This window comes from Molothrus ater, chromosome 6, assembly GCF_012460135.2.
Source record: "Molothrus ater isolate BHLD 08-10-18 breed brown headed cowbird chromosome 6, BPBGC_Mater_1.1, whole genome shotgun sequence".
Classification (NCBI taxonomy): Eukaryota; Metazoa; Chordata; class Aves; order Passeriformes; family Icteridae; genus Molothrus; species Molothrus ater.
In genome coordinates this window covers 23,140,785-23,157,694 of record NC_050483.2, presented here as the reverse complement: position 1 = coordinate 23,157,694, position 16,910 = coordinate 23,140,785, and the positions used below count along the sequence as shown (strand labels likewise).

The window sequence follows — 16,910 nt, the reverse complement described above, 5'->3', positions numbered from 1 at the left end:
CACTGCTTTACTCTGTTTGTGGTGAAGCCTGCTCAAGGAAAAGATGTCAAAAATTTTTCAAATACCAGCAACTTAAAAGACCTGAAATCTCTCTGAAATGAAATGTACTCTAGTATTAGTACGTTTTTTACCCCTAACATTTAAGTTCTGTAAAACTTGGTGTGTAGTATCAAGGAATATATTCAAAGGCATTTTCTGCTGCACTGAATGATATAAATTACATGGGTTTTCTGTATAATATTAATACTGATGGAATTATATTTAATACAGATTTTCAGCTTTCTTCATTATCAGGCACTTTCTTCATTAACAGACATTGCAGAAAGGTCTTTCAGATTTTATTATTGAAAATCCCTGACCACTTCTTTGATCTTAATTCCAAGGATCTTAAATTTGATAGTTTTCTTGACTTTGCTTGAAGATTTGTTTGAAGATCTACCTTTGATTAACCTGTCTGACAAACATGAACATTTACCATGTCTGATAAACATGAAGCTGCACTGCTCTCAAGGGAAGCAGTGTTGTTTGTTCCTTTTTTTCTCAGCTTCCTGGTTGCTGAATGCTGCTTGCATCTGTTCTTAGCCTTCCCACGGAGGAGCAGTGGCAGCAGAACAGAATTGATACTATCTTTGAAATCTGCACAGCTGCTGGTATGGGTCTGAGTCACAGCAGTGAGGTTGACCACAATCTTGTTAATGCACTGCTACTTGACCAGTCAGTTAATAAAAGCAGAATCACTCAAGCTGATTGATGATAGACTTTGAAATAAAGTGCTATGATTTTTATATGGTTCTTGTTTGAAAAGCTTTAAAGGAAAGATGAAATTATGGATGAATTCTTAGTAAAATTTCCATAGCAAAATCAAACCATGTGCTCACTGTGGGTAGGTTTGAAGAACTTACCCTTTTCTTTCTTCATTTTTTTCTACCTTCTGAAAAAGGTGAGGCATCTAAGGCACAATAGAAGATGTGGTTTCTTTCTTTTAATTTACTAAATGAGTTGTTTCAATTCATATGTAGAGGATTTTTAATAATTCTGTTGGTATTTCTCTTGTGTGATCACATCTCTTTCAATATAAATTATCTCTGACATTAAAAGACTTGAGTAATGGTATTTGTAGGGGTAGCTGGTATTTGCAGTGTAAGGTGTACACTTTTTTAATTTTTAAAAAACTTTACCTGCTTTATGTCAGAACTTTGATAGTGTGAATTAAATTCCACAGTTTAAAATGATCCTGCCAAATTAATAGCAAGATTCTCTAGCTTTTTGATGTAAATAGGAACTAGAAACAAATAAGACCTTTTTTTTAATTGGCTTACAGCCATGTTCCTTTGTGTTGTGTTTTCAATATCACAGTTGTTTTTCAGTGAAATATATGGTACTGTCTTTATTCTGTGAAGCTTGCTGATTTTTTTTTTCCTGTGACTGTCAAACATTGTCTTTTAGTAGGATGAACTTTGTCTTTTGAACTAATTACTGCAACTGGTAACAAATAAACATGAGGCTGTACTGAATGAACAAATTTCCTCCCTCAAATTCAAAGCCTTTTTAAAAAAAATATTTGTTTCTTGACCTGATTTTAAATGAATGGGTTTTGCCAACATTTCAGCTTGTAGACTGTTATTTCTTCTATATGTTGACTGTATTCTCACTTAACAGCATTCTTAATTGGGTTTTCCTGACATCTTTTTTTCCAGTATTTTCATTCATTAGCCAGTGTCTACAGAGTGTTCTTTCTATGTGATTTTCTTTCCTTTAAACTTACTCGTTCTTTTGGTTGAATTTCTAAAGATAGTTACTACTTCCTCCTCTTTTTTTTAATGTACTTTTCCAGACTTTATCTGCACTTAATTTTAGTTTCCTTAAGCTGGTTTAATTTCAAATCCCTTTTGACTGCATCATCACTAATAAAGTGGACCATTGTCTGTTACTGAGGACAGCTGGCACAGATTGAGATTTGTCCTTTCTGTTAATCTTTCAGCCTTAAAACAGGTAGCTGTGTGCGCAGTGCTTTGGAAGTTTTCCCAGCCATGTGATAACCCTCAGATTGTTCCCAGAGGTTGGGAGAGTGCAGTTGGCCTTTATCAAAAGTATTTCGGGACTTGTTCTGACCTGATGATTTGCATTTCAGTGTCTGGGAAAATTTTAGTCATTAATATATTGATGTAACCTTTCAGGTTAACTTTTGTAAATGCAATTGTTAAGCCAGTTACTAACTAGGGGTTAACTCAGTTTTATCTGTGATCTGCTTCCTAAGAGGTCTACTCTGTGAATCATTAATATTAAATCTGATGCTTTGAATAATTCTGCTAGCTGTCTAGAAGAAAAACCAAATTATATCCAACAACCAAAAAAAAAGGAAATAAACAATCTCAACAGTCTATCCAACTCCCTCATCCACTTAAATTTTCTGGTTTTGTAATTTGTAGGAGGTCTACATTTTCCTGCTCATTGTAACTTTCCCATTCTGATGTTATGTGGAGTGTTTGGCTTCTTTTGCATTCTGTATTTCAGAGCAGACTAATCTGAAGATATTCAAGAGAAGACTTCCTGCCCCACCCTATATATCTGTCCTCCCTGAGCCAAGTATGCCTTCTGACAGGATGGAGTATCTCACGAGATGTCTTGTGTCAGTTGAGTTATATTTTTGTTTACTTTCCAAGATTTCCAGCTACCCTTTTTTTAATTCCCATAGTTCTTGTGTTAGCTTGCTAGAAGCAGAAGTTTACAAAGAAGCTCTGGAGTTATTCTACTGTTTGCCACCTTCTCCTCCCTGTGACCCTTTAGCTACCCACGCTTGCCACTCATTCCTTTGGAGCTATGATCTAGGTTGCCATTTGTAAGTCTGGTTATTTTATTAAAGAGGACAGTCTTTGCCTTTAATTTGCTCACTGGTGATTTGAATGACAGCAGAGTTTTAGCCTGCCAGGCTGGGAAGCACAGATGGCACTTCACATGGCTGAGAAAAAGTGGAACTCTGGGGAAAAGAAGCATATGTTTTCCTGGATTTGAGAGAACTAAAAGAGGTCCAGTGCTTGAAATGTTTTTCCAAATTTTCCCCAAATTTGCATCATATGTGCAATAGTGTAATGCATTAGCAATGTTACTCTAGCATACAGGAAATTCTGTAAAGTGAAAAATGTAGACCTGCAGACGCTGAGCAATAGTGATGTGTCTTCTAGGTGTAATGGGATGTGTCAGCTAGGGCCATGTAAATAAAAGGGAGAAATGAGTCAAGTGGTTGGGCCATTGTGTCTTGAAGGAGAAGAGCAGGAAAGAACTTGAGAACTGTGCAATAATCGGTTTATTACCTTCTGAGTCACCTGCCTCCTGGCAAGTGGATAGGTTAAAAATGTGTTTATATTTGAGATGTTATTTTGTAATTCACTTCTTCATTTGGCCCTTTAATACGTCCATGAAAGAAGTCGGGGATTGTGCACTGTTTTGTGTACTGCATCAGTTTTGTAGAGTGGTCTGAGTTTGTGCCTTGAGAAGCCATTATGTGTCAAAATTTCAATATCACGAAGAACCTTTGTACCTTAAAGCAGTTATTTTTTTATTTTCTTCTCTAAAGGATAAGCACTTAATGATACTAAGTTTTGTTCCTAATTGTTATTTATGCTGTTAAAAATGGTGTACTCTTAGAACAAGGTCAAAGTGGCAAAGTACTTTGTTACAAAGAAAAACAAGTGTGGGGAGATCTTTGTCTTTTATACTTATTTTGATGAATATTGAGGAATAATGCTCCCAGATCTGGCTTGACTGAAAGTGGAATTTCATTGACCAACTACTATGTCCTTCTCAAACCAGTGGTAATGAAAGCTTGTTTGAAGGGGAACCTCCTATACCAAATTGAACTGCAGAAAGAATCCTGTGCACTTCTCTGCAAAACAGATGATTCCTGGGAGCTGCTTCTCTGGCAGTAGAAGTTTGATGATTTGACTTTGTACCTTGCATATGCCTGCTTTTTTTCACTCTTAGCAGTAAGGAATCTGAAGGAAAAAAAAGCAACAAAACCAAACCCCAAACTATTATGTAATGTATATAGAAAACCCTATATGATTTTTTTAAATATATACATTAAAAGAATAGCTTTCCTTCTGTCTCCATGGGATGTTTTTCTTTCCATATTTGTTTAAGGAAATTTGACTTCTTCATTAGAGACATACATTATCTCTTAAAACTGGAAGAATCATGTTCTGAGCCTCACTTGGGCTTACAGAAGGAATAATTTTCCATTTCTTTTTCTTTACCAGTTTACTGATTTAGTTTGTTTGTTGGAAGTGGTTTTGTGGTGTTTCAATGTTTTAAGTTGTTTAAAATAGATTCTTTGCATGCAATGTTCTCCCTACCATAGGTTCAGTCACTTCTCTTGAAACTTGAAACTCTAGAGCTGGCAGTGGAAAATGCGGGTGACTTTACTAAAAAGCTGGTCTGTGTGCTTCAGAGATTGCTTGTACTAGAGAAGGTAGGATTATCATGCTTAGGAGTAGCTTTGTGTGTTTGGAGTAATAGAAAATGTTGAATAAATAAAATATAGGTTGCAAATTCACGTACTTGAGCACTGGTGAGAACTCTGGATAGACCCAGACTGGTCACCAGAGGCAGATTGCTGTTGTATGACCCAGCTCCTGATCTACCTCCTTCTCAGATGATGTGGCTTGGTGAGAGTAACATGGTTCTAAACCACACCAGCTGCTTTCTAGCTTTGAAAAACAGATTGTTAGGACCAGCCAATAAAGCATTCGTTGATTTACATTTAGATTGGCATTAGCTCTGATCACAGTCACACTCAGAAAAGAGCAAGTCATTTGGATAAGAACTGGTTGGGCTGAACTTGCCTTCTTAAAGAGAAAGAAAGCATTTGGCAAGTAGCACCTGCGAAGAAATAACAATCGTCTTTATTGCGTGTGAGAGCATATATGGGAGAGAAACATCTGAAAATAAATATATCTGAGGCATAAATTTATGAGCAAATCTTGTTTGAAAATCAGAGGATGAGGTTTAGTCCCAGAAATGGGGAGAAAGAAACTCAGTGGCTCAAGATGATCTTTATATATTTATCTAAGGATACTGTGTAAGATGATGAGGTTGATCCTGGACTCAGAGAGTAGAGCAGATAAGGAAGTATATGATTGTTATTTGTCATAAAATTTTCAGTTTTCAGTTCAAATTCTGTTCCTCAGATCTTCCACTGGTATCCTGTCCATATCCGAAGGGAATGTTTATTGTTTTTATTTTTTTTCTATTCTTAGTGCATAGTTTATCTTCTTCTGAAGCAGAGACAATTTGCATTCTCTAAAGGTGGGATTTTGACTGACGTGTCTGGTTCATCCTGTGGCATTGGGAAAGTAGTCCTGGCCTGGCATATGGGTCCAGTGTCTGTGTTCAGAATTAAATCAGTTTGCCCCAGTCAAATGGAGAAAGGATGGGAAAAGTGTTTCCTTTTTTCTTCCTCCTTGCTGCAACCTTCTGTATTCCTAAGTGATATAGGTATTTTCATGTTACGCTTCTGTAGTCACTAAAGCATGGCATCCTTGAACTCTACGACCTTGCTTTTGTTCTTTCAAATCTTGTGTCTTTTTGAAATGCAACTTAAATTACATGAAAAGTGTTGATGAAATGTTTTGGACTTGGTTTTGGTTGCAATGCAGGAGACTGGATTGAACACTGCAGATGTTATTGAATTCTTTATAAGGAAATATATATTTTTTAATAAATACATGAATTAAAAAAAAAAAAAAAGAGAAAAATGGTAATGACTAGTCTTTGTACATCCAGCAATTCAAAGTCAGAACTGGGCATAACTAAAACTTTCTATCTGTAAGTTCACTTCATGACCTTTATATCCAAAAAGATCTGTGTAAGAGAGCAAATTTATCTGGAAGGAACAACTGTCTAATTAGTGATGTTTGTAAATACTCTTGAGGTGGTTGAAACAGAAATGCAAAGATTTTTTAAAATACTTTTCAGTTTTTACATTATGAACAGAATTCAAATCTCAGGGATTTTTACAGCAATACTGGGCTGTAAAATTGTAAACTTTTTGGTAGTTTTGAATGTTTCAGAGTAGACAGGCTGTTTTAAGATAATCACAATTTATGCAAAGTGACTGCATTCTTTTTATGGAACTGTGGGAAAAAACCCAAAGAGCTTTATTTCTGTCCTATTAGTAATGTAGGCCATGGGGATTTGTCCAGCCTGGTAAGACTGGAAGGCCTTTTGGTACTGCTTGCAATTCTGCTGCTTACAAATAAATCAACTTGTAAATTTAATAATGGTTCTTTTCGTTACGTGAAATGTAAATGTTTCCACTTCATGTTTACCATGAGCCAATCTCTCTAAATCTATTTTTCCATATGTATGGCTCACATAATGTACTACCTTCTCCTTGTTAATGAGGCTGGAAATATGAACTTGTAAGAAAATACATCATAATGCTTCATACAAAAGTAAGAATAAGCATCATTCTAGACTATGCTCTACTGTGTTCCATGTAGGGCTACCTCTTGCAGCATGTGGACTGAATTTTCTTCTGCTTGGCTTCTTAAGTCACCTTCAGCTGAAAGTTTCACCTCTCAATTTTTGTGAAGCAGGCAGTGTAGCTGATTTGATGGGTGCTACAATACAAGAATGAATTTTTTTTTCTGATTTTGCTTTTTATACATGGAGCAACTGGGTTGTATTTTTTGGTTTCTGAGATACTTTATCACATCAAAAGCCATAACCTTTTCATTGTGTGCCTTAGCCAAGTATACCCGGACTATCAACCTCAAATAGAAGTGAAAATAGGCTATCTTCCTGTTTCCCTCAGGCTTTCCATTTTTGGAAGTTCATGGGCTCTGACTTTGTAGGTGCTGATTACTTTAAATAATTTATTACATGAATAGGAAAACACAGAATCCAGATTTGTTTTTTATCACTGTTGCTGCTTTTGAGAGCTTTAGAGTTGCCAATTCACCTTTAACAGTACAGCTGCTGAAGCTTCTCTTTGAAATAGAAATCACTTAATTTTCATTCAAAAATAAGAGTAATTTGGCAGAATTGTAATTATCGTAAAAGTCAGTTATCTGAAGCATTTTATTTTTTTTTTGCCTTTGTTCCTGTTCCTGGTACTATTGTTGCTTTAATTGGTTTCCTGTTTCTTTTTTTTTTCCTTTCATTCCTTGCCTTGAAGTCAGGTTCACAAATAAGCTTTTTCAACAACCAATTTCTTGCTGTTTAAAATAGTTTTTTCTTCACTGAAGGAGTTGTCAAGCAGCTGTAACAGGCTGCCCAGGGAAGTTGTTGACCTCCATCCCTGGGTGAGTTTAAAGGATATGTAAATGTGGCTCTTAAGGACATGGTTTAGTGGTAGACTTGGTAGTGGTAGGTTTATGGCTGGACTTGATGATCTTCAAGGTCTTTTCTAAACTAAATGATTCTGTGATAAAAACTGATGAGCTTTTCCTCTTCTACTTTCAGAGACTTGCCTATGCTTCAAAATGAAAGTGAGGAAGAAGAATCCCTGAAAGTATTAATTTGAACAATAATTATTGCTTGTAAGTAAGTACTTCTCATTCTTTGTGATGTTGCCTTCACAATTGAAAACTGCTCTGTTGATAAGTGTTTGTCAGCTGAGAAGAGGAAACTGGAAAAGAGACGTCAGGTCCTTTACTTTTCAGTGATCACTGACAGAATGGGTCAGTCAGATACCTGTTTCACCTTTTGTTTCTCCATACACCTATTTCTCTCCCTTCTCCTCTTTGCCTCTCATCTCTAAAAAGAGAAATTCTTTGGTAGGTTCATTATGTATCCTCTGTCTTATGTACTAAATCCTGTATTTCTCTGGCAGTATTTCTGGGCCCCTTCCATCTGTATTGCAGATATTACAGGTATTTTTCAGAGGTAAGCTGGTCTTCTGCAGAAGCTGTGCACAGGCCCTACTCCATGAAGTTTTTCAAGAGTTATAAGCAACTAAGCTGTTGTGGGTGGAAAGTATTGTGTGCTCTGGGATATCTCAGATCCAGTGCTTCAGATTCTTATGGTTTTGAAGGTGTGGGCAAGTACCATAATAGTCATGTTTGAGGACACATTATTTTTATTGAAATATAAGTTAGCAGAAAGGTAACTCTCTTCATTTTGAGAAGAATGCTTAAAGAATGAAGTGACCTTCACTGAAACATGAATCCAGGTGTGAACTTGGAAACCAAGAATATTATGACATTATTCTTTCTTTGATGTAACTGTAGAAAAGACTGTTATGATCAGTATTCTTAACTATGATAAGAAAGTTGTGAAAATTTCTTAAACTTCCACAATTGAACAAATAAGACTAAGAGTTCAAGCAAATTCGTAGCAGATTTGATGCTTTTACAGTTCACTCAACTTCACTAGTGCTTGTCAAGCTGGCGACATCTAAAGTGCTCTCAATTATTTTGAATTATTTTATGCACTTTTAGCATTAGAAGTATTGTGGTATTGTAGGAGTTTAATGTATAGTTTATTAAAAAAAAAAAAAAAAAAGAAAAAAAGTGGGATTTCAAATAATGTTCTAGGGACCTTCTGACCAGGCCAGAAGAAAGAATATGGTGATAGCTTTCCAAGTGTCCAGGTGGTGTGTCCAGGGTTAGCTGTTGTGACTGTTTCCTGTTGGTGAGAGGACTTGTTTCTATTTCCTGAACCCAGCTTTCTTCTCTGTCTGACTCCTACTGAAACGAGTTACCTGATTTATCTCACAAATCCAGAGGAAAGGTTTTGTTTCTTGTCTTTTAGGATAGATCAGCTCAGATGATTGTTCAAAGAAGTTCCAAAGTGCAGAAGAAGCAGAGAGACTCTGCAGGCAGGAGTAAGTGTGGCCATGTAGCAGTGTAACCTCGCCCTTCAGGCAGCTGCCAGTCCATGGATTTGCCCAGCAGTTTGTGGTAATGCTCTCTTGGAGTTGTTAGGCTGGGAATACATGGTTTGACTTTGGAGAAAACAGGCTTCTGTGGATGTTTCAGACTAGAAGTGGCTGATCTTGCCAGATCCCTCCCAGCCATTGCAGAGTGGTTTATTGATATGGAGTAGAAACAATGATTCAGATGGAAAAAAATCTTAGCAGGGAACTAGGAAATCTGTACAGTCTTTCCCCCACCTCAGCCTCCAACTCTCTAGCCCCATGTGTAGTATCTGTGTGCTCCAGGCTCTGAAAATAAATGAAAGGTAGGAGAACTTTCATGACTTCTGAAAACCTCACTTGTAGTCAGAATTGGCTGGTCCCTTGTACATGATGTTATGTAATAGAACAATGTGTATCTTGATTTGAAGTTTTGTAAATTAAAATCTATTTCCTTGTGAGAGCCTGCTTGCAGGCATGCATGCATGCATATGTAATTACTTTTGTACTTCCTGTTGTTCTGTGTTCACACTAACTTGCTTTGTCCGGAAGCTGTGGTGATGGTTTGGCTGTCTTTAGCAGAGATGCGTTCCTTTCTTTAGCAAGAAAGAGGCACAGTGCTTGAGAACTGCGTGAAACCTCTTCTTGCCTTTTCTGTTTAGTTTGTGTGGGAGGGTAATTAAAAGGATTTGAGCAGTTCTATAAACTGCAGTGCCTGGAGCTATAGTTAAGCCAGTGGTTTGGTATATGCATTGCTCAACTGCTGAGGAAGCTTGAGCAGTGGAGGAAAGCTGATTTGGGCTCAGTGTCTAGGTGAGATCTAGGGAGTGATGGTGGTTGAGACAAGTAATTGAGCACTACAGTGAGGTGATATCTTCCCCTACTTGGATTGCATAGTTGGTTATCCAATCCATGGATCGTGTTGGATTCCTGCTTCCAGTCAGATTTTTTAATAAGCTACATTTGGAATTATGTTCTGCTATCACAGTATGGCTTGAGGAAACTGTATGATCATCCATATACTTATTTGATATTTTTTCCTGATGCTTTTCAGATATAAAAATGTTTCCATGGTAGCCTTTCCTTTTTTTTCCCCAAATCATATTTCACACTTAGTCTAATCCATTCCATCTATGAACTGCTGTTTTGTAGTTGGTTGAGAAATAAAGATAAAATCAACATTTTTTATTGCATTCTAAAACACTTTCTTATCTGTTCTCGGATATTCTGTAAGTTAGATTAATCTGCGATAGGCCTTTCAAGACGAACTAATCTCTGGAAAAGGCCTGTATACCTTGAGCTTTATTTATTGTAAGGGCACCTAAAATCTCAGATACATATTCTCTGTTTCTACATATCTAAATAGATCAGTGTATCATTCCTGATGGAAAATACCTTTTCAGGAGGGTATGTTGCTGATTTAACCCTGCCATTTTATTAGAACTGTCCCTCTGTGGTTCTGAAGTATCTTTGATCTTACTTGCTACTTTCCCTCTTGCCTGAGGATCAGCAAAGTCTGTTTCTTGTTCTAACATTTGCCTTCAGTGTGCTCTTCTATTCTGGTAGTCTTTTAGCTTGGATTCTTCTTTGAAAAATTGCTTCCTGCTCCTCTGTCTCTCTGAACTATATTCTTTATTAAAAGTGTGTTCTAGATAAGTAATTTCTGATATAGAGGCACAAACAACAGTCTTTTACGTTTTTCTTTTCAAGAAAAGAGGATGCTAATGGATCCATTGACACACATGTTTGCTACAGTGAAAAATATGATACCAGGCTGAGACACTGCAGAGAGGTTGGAAGATTGGAGGAGAATTTAACATGAAGCAAGAACTTAGAATGAGCAGAGAAAAATGGGATTCAAGCCATTAAGGGCAAATTTAAAATCCTGATTTTAGATTAAAGAAAAAGAAAACAGGGGTGTGGAGGCCCTGGAGGGGCTTCTTCTAAGTTACACCCCATTAGCTCCTTCCCCTGTTTCTATGCCTGAACATAGGTGCTCCTGAGGCTCTCCCTCCTTTTCCCTGATTGGGCCTTACCTTGATGCTGCCTGGAGACCAAGGTCAGCCGGGAGGCCCCGGGGGGAGAGAGCGGGACCTTGGGGGGGAGTGGGTGTCAGAGAGAACATCTCACAGTGCGGCTGAATTGAACATCTGTGGATATTATGTAAAAGCCTTTTTTGGCTTCTTTACCCTGGACTTTACTAGCAGCAATTCAAGCTGCAACACAGGGGAGTCCACAGGGAGGATAAGGAATGGCTGAGAGTTCTGAAGAAAGAAATTGAGGGTTAAGAGCTACCTTAAATCAAGAGTATTGTGCACAAAAAATAGTTCTAAGAATGTAACATCACACCAGGATAAATAAATGTAAAACAAAAAAATAAAAGCGCTGTCATTCAGCACTGTAAAACTGATGTGGATCTCTCTGCACAACCTAGAGTAGAAATGGAGTCGGCTAGGTCATTGTGTCCAGTTTGGAACCATGCACTTAATGCATGCCAAGAAATCAGAATTATCTTGCTGAATTGGAGAATCCAGAAGAAAATAGTATTGAAAGTATAATGTTTCATCCAAGACCTGTGAGGAGAGGTTGAAATAATAAGAGGCTAATTAAGGAGTAAAATTTTTTTCCCCCTTATTATCGATCTCTTTTTGTGAATGAAGCATAGGGAGAACAACTTTTTGCAAAGGATGCTGAGAAGGAGCATAGGATCTCTTTCTGCATATTGCAGTGTTTCTTATTTTGTTTTTTTTTTTTTTTAGCTTAAATACTTCTTTCAATGGACCAAGTAACATTTTATCTTGAATGCATCTGAGTTTAAACTTAAATAGTCCAAATCTAAAACATTAACTGAATATTTGAAAAAAACTTGACATGATAACCTGGTGGATATTATTTGGCTCTAATTAGTACTATTTTACAGTGCCTGAAAAGCCAAATTTCAAATACCACTGGTAGTCTGTACCTTTTAAAATGTCTAGGATTAGTCTGTTATTTGAAACTAAACTTTTGTAATGACAAATTCATTAAGGGGACAAGATCAGAGGAACTAGCCAGACAAGAAGTTTCCTGCTTCACAAGTTCTTTCAGTTAAATAGGTGAGGATGTACATCACAGGGTTTTTAAAATTAGGTTTATAGTATGAAATACAGAGAGATAGAGTATGTGGGATAAAGGTATCTGTGAGTTATGAATTTTTATTTAGTATTATAATTTTTAGATGAAATGGTAAGAGGGGGTGATAGTCTTGCACACTTTTTGCTGCTGAGTGAAAGAAATTGTACTTGCCACAGGGAGAAAAACAAGATGTGGATAAGTGTCAAGGTCACACCTACAGTATAGAAATATTCTGCTGTTCTTTTGGCTTTGCTCTTTTTTAAAATTATGTAATTATGCTACACTGATAATTCAGCAGTTCTTTATAGTTTGGATTATATTAAATGGTGCCTAATAAACACATCTGAAATTGGCTGATCCTGTTAGCATAAGAAAATCTTCATTTAATTGTTTTTGCACTTCAGTCTTGGTGGGGTTTTTTGTTATTTCTTTTTTTCTTAAACAAATGTTGAAATTAGCCAAGTCTAAGGGGAATGAGAAAAATTAGATGTTTGCCAGTATGTGGAAAAAAATCTAATCAAGACAGAGGTTAATTGTAGGGTGATTCACTTGAAACCGATCCTAATGATACTGCCTTAATCAGATTGATTTTGCCTAAGTATATTTGTCGTAACTCATGTTAACTGTATTAAAATTGGTTAATGAATCCAAAAACCTGTCAGTAAGGAGGGAACTTTCAAACTCTAAGGAAGGCTCCCTCATTGCTACATGGCAGGAGGTTCTTGGTCATTGGCTTTAGCTCTTGGGAAGAATACATTGCTCCTAATAAATGTCTAAATTTGATAGAAAGAGATCACTAACTGTTAAATTGCTTGGCAAGTTGAACTGGAAAGTATTTGGATAGAGCCAAATGTGTGATCTCAGGTCTAGAGACCAATATTGTAGATTGCACTTACGGATTAGAGACAATGGTTTTGAGTAACATAAGCAGTAAAAGGGGTGTAGGGGAGGTGATATTAACTGCTGTATACAATAGAATGGGCTGTGGTGAGTGTATAATGGCTAGTTTGGGGTTCCTAAGATTAGTCAGAAATAGTCTTAAGAGGTTTAGAAGAGAGCTGTAAAAATGCAGGTTCTGGGAAAGTATATCTCATTTTAGAGATTTAAGAAGCTTGTTCTGTTAAAGTGTTACTCAAGCAGTTTTGAAGATTTGAACTTTAAGCCTAAATGAAAAGGCATTGGTGAGAGCTGAAAACAGACATTTTGTAACTAAGTAGTCGAGCAATTTATCTGGGAATCATTTGTTCTCATTTTCACTTTTAATGTGTTTAAACCTCATGGATGGTTTTAGTAGAAACATGTGCCTTTTCTTGGAGAACATGTATGGTCCTGATGCAAGAAATAGGAGAAAGTGTGTGATCATCGGATCACAAAGCAAAGATGGTAGTCATGATGCATTCGAGTGCAGCAAGACAGTACAGCAGAATATCTACATTAGATGGAAAGAAAGCAAGGATTGCCATTGAGCTTGCAGATGGAGCTGAGACCTCATGTTGTGGCTCAGGAAACTAAGGTATTAGAGACTGTCACGGAGCAATCCCAGTCCAATTCCCAGTGCTGTATTCCCCTCTGGGGGCAGGCTATTAATATAACCTCGCCCAGGTCAGCATGTTACTGGTAACACTTTTGTCACAAATACTATGTAAAACACAATGTATCACAGTAACACGAATACAAATCTGTGAAATCCATCCTTGTCTCAAGGCATTACCAGCTCCTTTTCTGCCAGCCAAATGCATTTTCAGGCATTGTATTGCATCTTCTTATGCAGTAGTTGTATTACTCCTTTCTTCTTTCTAAATGGTGTATAGATTTTTCACCTGTTGAGCTAATGGTAGAATCCTTCTGAGTGAATGTTGGCTTTGCAACTCTTCCACTGAACATGCTTTCCACTTTCCAGGAAATATGCTAATGTTTGCACAAAGTTCTTTTTTTAAAGGGCTGCTTTTTGCACCTTCCTTCCCAACCATATTAATATTAGTGGTATTCTTTTTTTTTTTTTAACCATGGAAAAGTACTCCTTTCCCCTCTACACTTAACATGGGCTTAGGAAGGCAGAACTACTGTATATATCTCTTCTCTTGATTCATCACAGTGTAGAAATTCCTTTGTGTTAAAATGTGCTTTTTCCTGCATGTGTACAGTTGCAGTGCTGGGCAAAGGTCATGTTTTTAGTGTCTCTAAATGTATGAGAATAGCTATTTACTTTATATTTCCCTTCAAGCAGATAGTCATCTGGAACTGCAGGCTCATGGAGGGCAATCTTTCCATTTCGCGCTGTTGTCGTATGACTTTGATTATGTCATCAGCATTATGTGCAGTTGTGTTTGGCATGAACCTAGTCTGAAGGGTGCAAGGAGATTGCTGATTGTCCTGTAACGGTAAGAGTGAGTGAACTTACAACTCAGTGCTTTTCTCACAGACCTGAAAGCACCACTCAGCACTGCGCAGGTGGTCAGTGAACACGTGCAGCATTTGATGGTTTTGTGTACCATCTCTGTCATGCATCCTTTCTTCTTGATTATCTTCATTTCAATGTGTTTTGGTAGTTGCTGAAGTCAAAAAAAAGAGGAAAAATTATGTAGGCTATTGTTACATGTTCATAACATTCCTCTGAGAAGAATTCATGTATCTTCTGGAGAGTGGCTGAATGAAAACTGGCGTGATGAGCCACATGTATTTCATAAAGGGGACACTAAAAAGCCACTAATGAAGTTGTGGGAAGTGGACTCTTGAGTCCTCATAATTTTCTGAATGCTGTGATTAGCATCCCACAGAGCATTGTAAAACAGTTCATTAATCATAGTCAGTGACAAAGAAGGCTCTGGAATGTCAGCTGTATTGTGCACCTTTCTGTGGTTACAAGATCTTGTGAACAGGGGCCAGAATATTTACAAAAACAAGTATACGTGTGCTGTGATAGGCCACTCTTAGCAGCAGTATGAAAGTCTATTCCAGTATACTTTCAGGAATAAAGAATAAATGGAGTAAAACTTTTTCTAGTGTAGCAGTACTATTAGAATGGGTTCTTAAGTTATTTTGCTGAAAAAATATTTTATGGTCTTTGTATTTTTCTGCTACTTAACCATTTCTATTTTAAATGAATGTTCAGATTAAAAATGCTTGCACTAATTTTGTCCCAGTGGTTCCATTCAAACAATTTTTCTAGTTGTTTTCAGTTTGCTGATCTACATGTTTTCTTATTATTTTATAACGTTTTATCCTAGTGTACCAGATATTCCAGGAAACTAATTAACATATACCTGGAATCTCTGTTTTTCATTAATAATTGTTGCTGTTAACTAACATGTATTTCTTAAAATGTGTTCTGATGTAAAATGATCTGTATGATGAATCTGAGTTACTAAGCTCCATTGGATGGGAAAAATTAATGCAGATATTTTGGAAGTTATTTTGCAAAACCTGAAAATTGAACATTCATTCTAGATCAGTACTACATTGTTTATTTGAAATGGTATATTTCTGAAAACTGTTCTAAAGCATACACTTGAAGTCAAAAGTCACTACATCAGAAGTGTTTCACTGATCCCTTGATTTTTCAGCTAGCAGTTTGTTAGTTTTGGCTCTTTAGTCCAATAGGAATATTCCAGAGAGTGTTGTTAGGATGTGCCCAGTGAAAAATAATCTCAGAGTTTGGGAGAATTTTACAGCAGCATATATTTGAGTGGGCTTAATGTTTTGGTGTCTCACTAGAACAGGGAGGAGGATAGCTTGAAGCAAGGTCAAGAAAATGGATAACTTGAACTCTGTTCAGAAAATCAGTGGCATGTAGTTCATGCATTCTAAAGGCTTCAGAGGGTATTTTAACATAAGCTTTCCACCTCTTGTTCAGCTTTTTTTCTTCCCCATGCCTTTTTGGAGCTCTGATCTTTCTGTCTTGAACTCTGCAAATCTCTTAAATTTAGCAGAACTTGAGGGTTTTTCCATTTGTCTTCTATTGCTTATTGCCTGCTTTTCATTTATTCCTTTGCATCAACTTTTTCATAATTGAGTAACTGTAACTGTTGTAAACATGTCATCTAGACATGGAGTGGGTTGCAGAGAGAATGGGATCTTTTCCTAGTGCATGCCAAATAGAATGAGTAGGTGTTGTGTGCTTTCCTAAAAATATATGGATTTTCTCAAGACCTCTGTGTACTGAGACTCAAATCTCTTTTGTAAAGAAGCATCAGAAAAATTAATTGATAGCTTGATACAGAAAGTAATCAGAACTTTGATGCAATTCAGTACTCCTGTGCATGTATGTGCTCTTTCCATGTAGTTGCTCACTAAGTCATGGCCAACTACTTCCGTTGCTGTCTTGTATTTCAACAGTATTTTAAACTCTGCCATTTCTTTAGACATGTTAGGAGCATATATCCATATGCACACAGAAAATAATTTTTAAATTTTTTTTATCTTTTTAGCAGTCATAGTATGAAGATTTTTTTTTCTGTTTTCTGTTTTGCTCATATCTAGAGTACTTTTTCTAAAATGTAATTTATTCTGTACTCTGCTTAAGGATGTAACTTTTTTTGGTCTAATTCCTGGCCTGTTACGATGAGTAATCAAGTGTTTCTTTCATCTAGTAAGATTGTTGTGTTTATGAATTGATTATCTTTCTTCAGCTGCTAAATTTCTCAATTCTGTTTCTCAGAGTGTTCAGTGTTCTTCAAGGCAAGAAGGATTTTACCTTTTTTTTCCTCTGTTCCTCTGGCCCAGTCTATGCAGTCAAATTGTGAGGAGGATTCTAGACTTTTTTGCCATGTGAGCAAGTTTTTATCTTTCTCCACCTGTCATTTAATTAGACAAGATTAAGGAATGAAGTATAAAAATGCATTTTTCCTAAGCAAACAAGGAAGACAAATTATTTCATAACAATCTAATAACCAGATAATTAATAAAATGTTGTGAGTTTTTTTTAATCTCAAATATATTG

General features: G+C 36.6%; 1 protein-coding gene across 8 annotated transcripts in view; it reads left to right on the top strand.

The window, feature by feature from the left end:
• FUT8 (fucosyltransferase 8) overlaps nucleotides 1-16,910 on the top strand; it is a 98,609-nt gene that overhangs the window by 13,821 nt on the left and 67,878 nt on the right. For 4 of the 8 annotated variants that reach the window (XM_036383845.2, XM_036383846.2, XM_036383851.2 and 1 more), the window contains exon 2: nucleotides 7,465-7,541. The gene's annotated coding sequence lies outside the window, so the exon portion shown is untranslated. Of the gene's footprint in view, nucleotides 1-2,489; nucleotides 2,630-7,464; nucleotides 7,546-16,910 lie in introns of those variants that run through there. The other 4 variants (XM_054515160.1, XM_036383848.2, XM_036383847.2 and 1 more) reach the window with 2 other exon arrangements.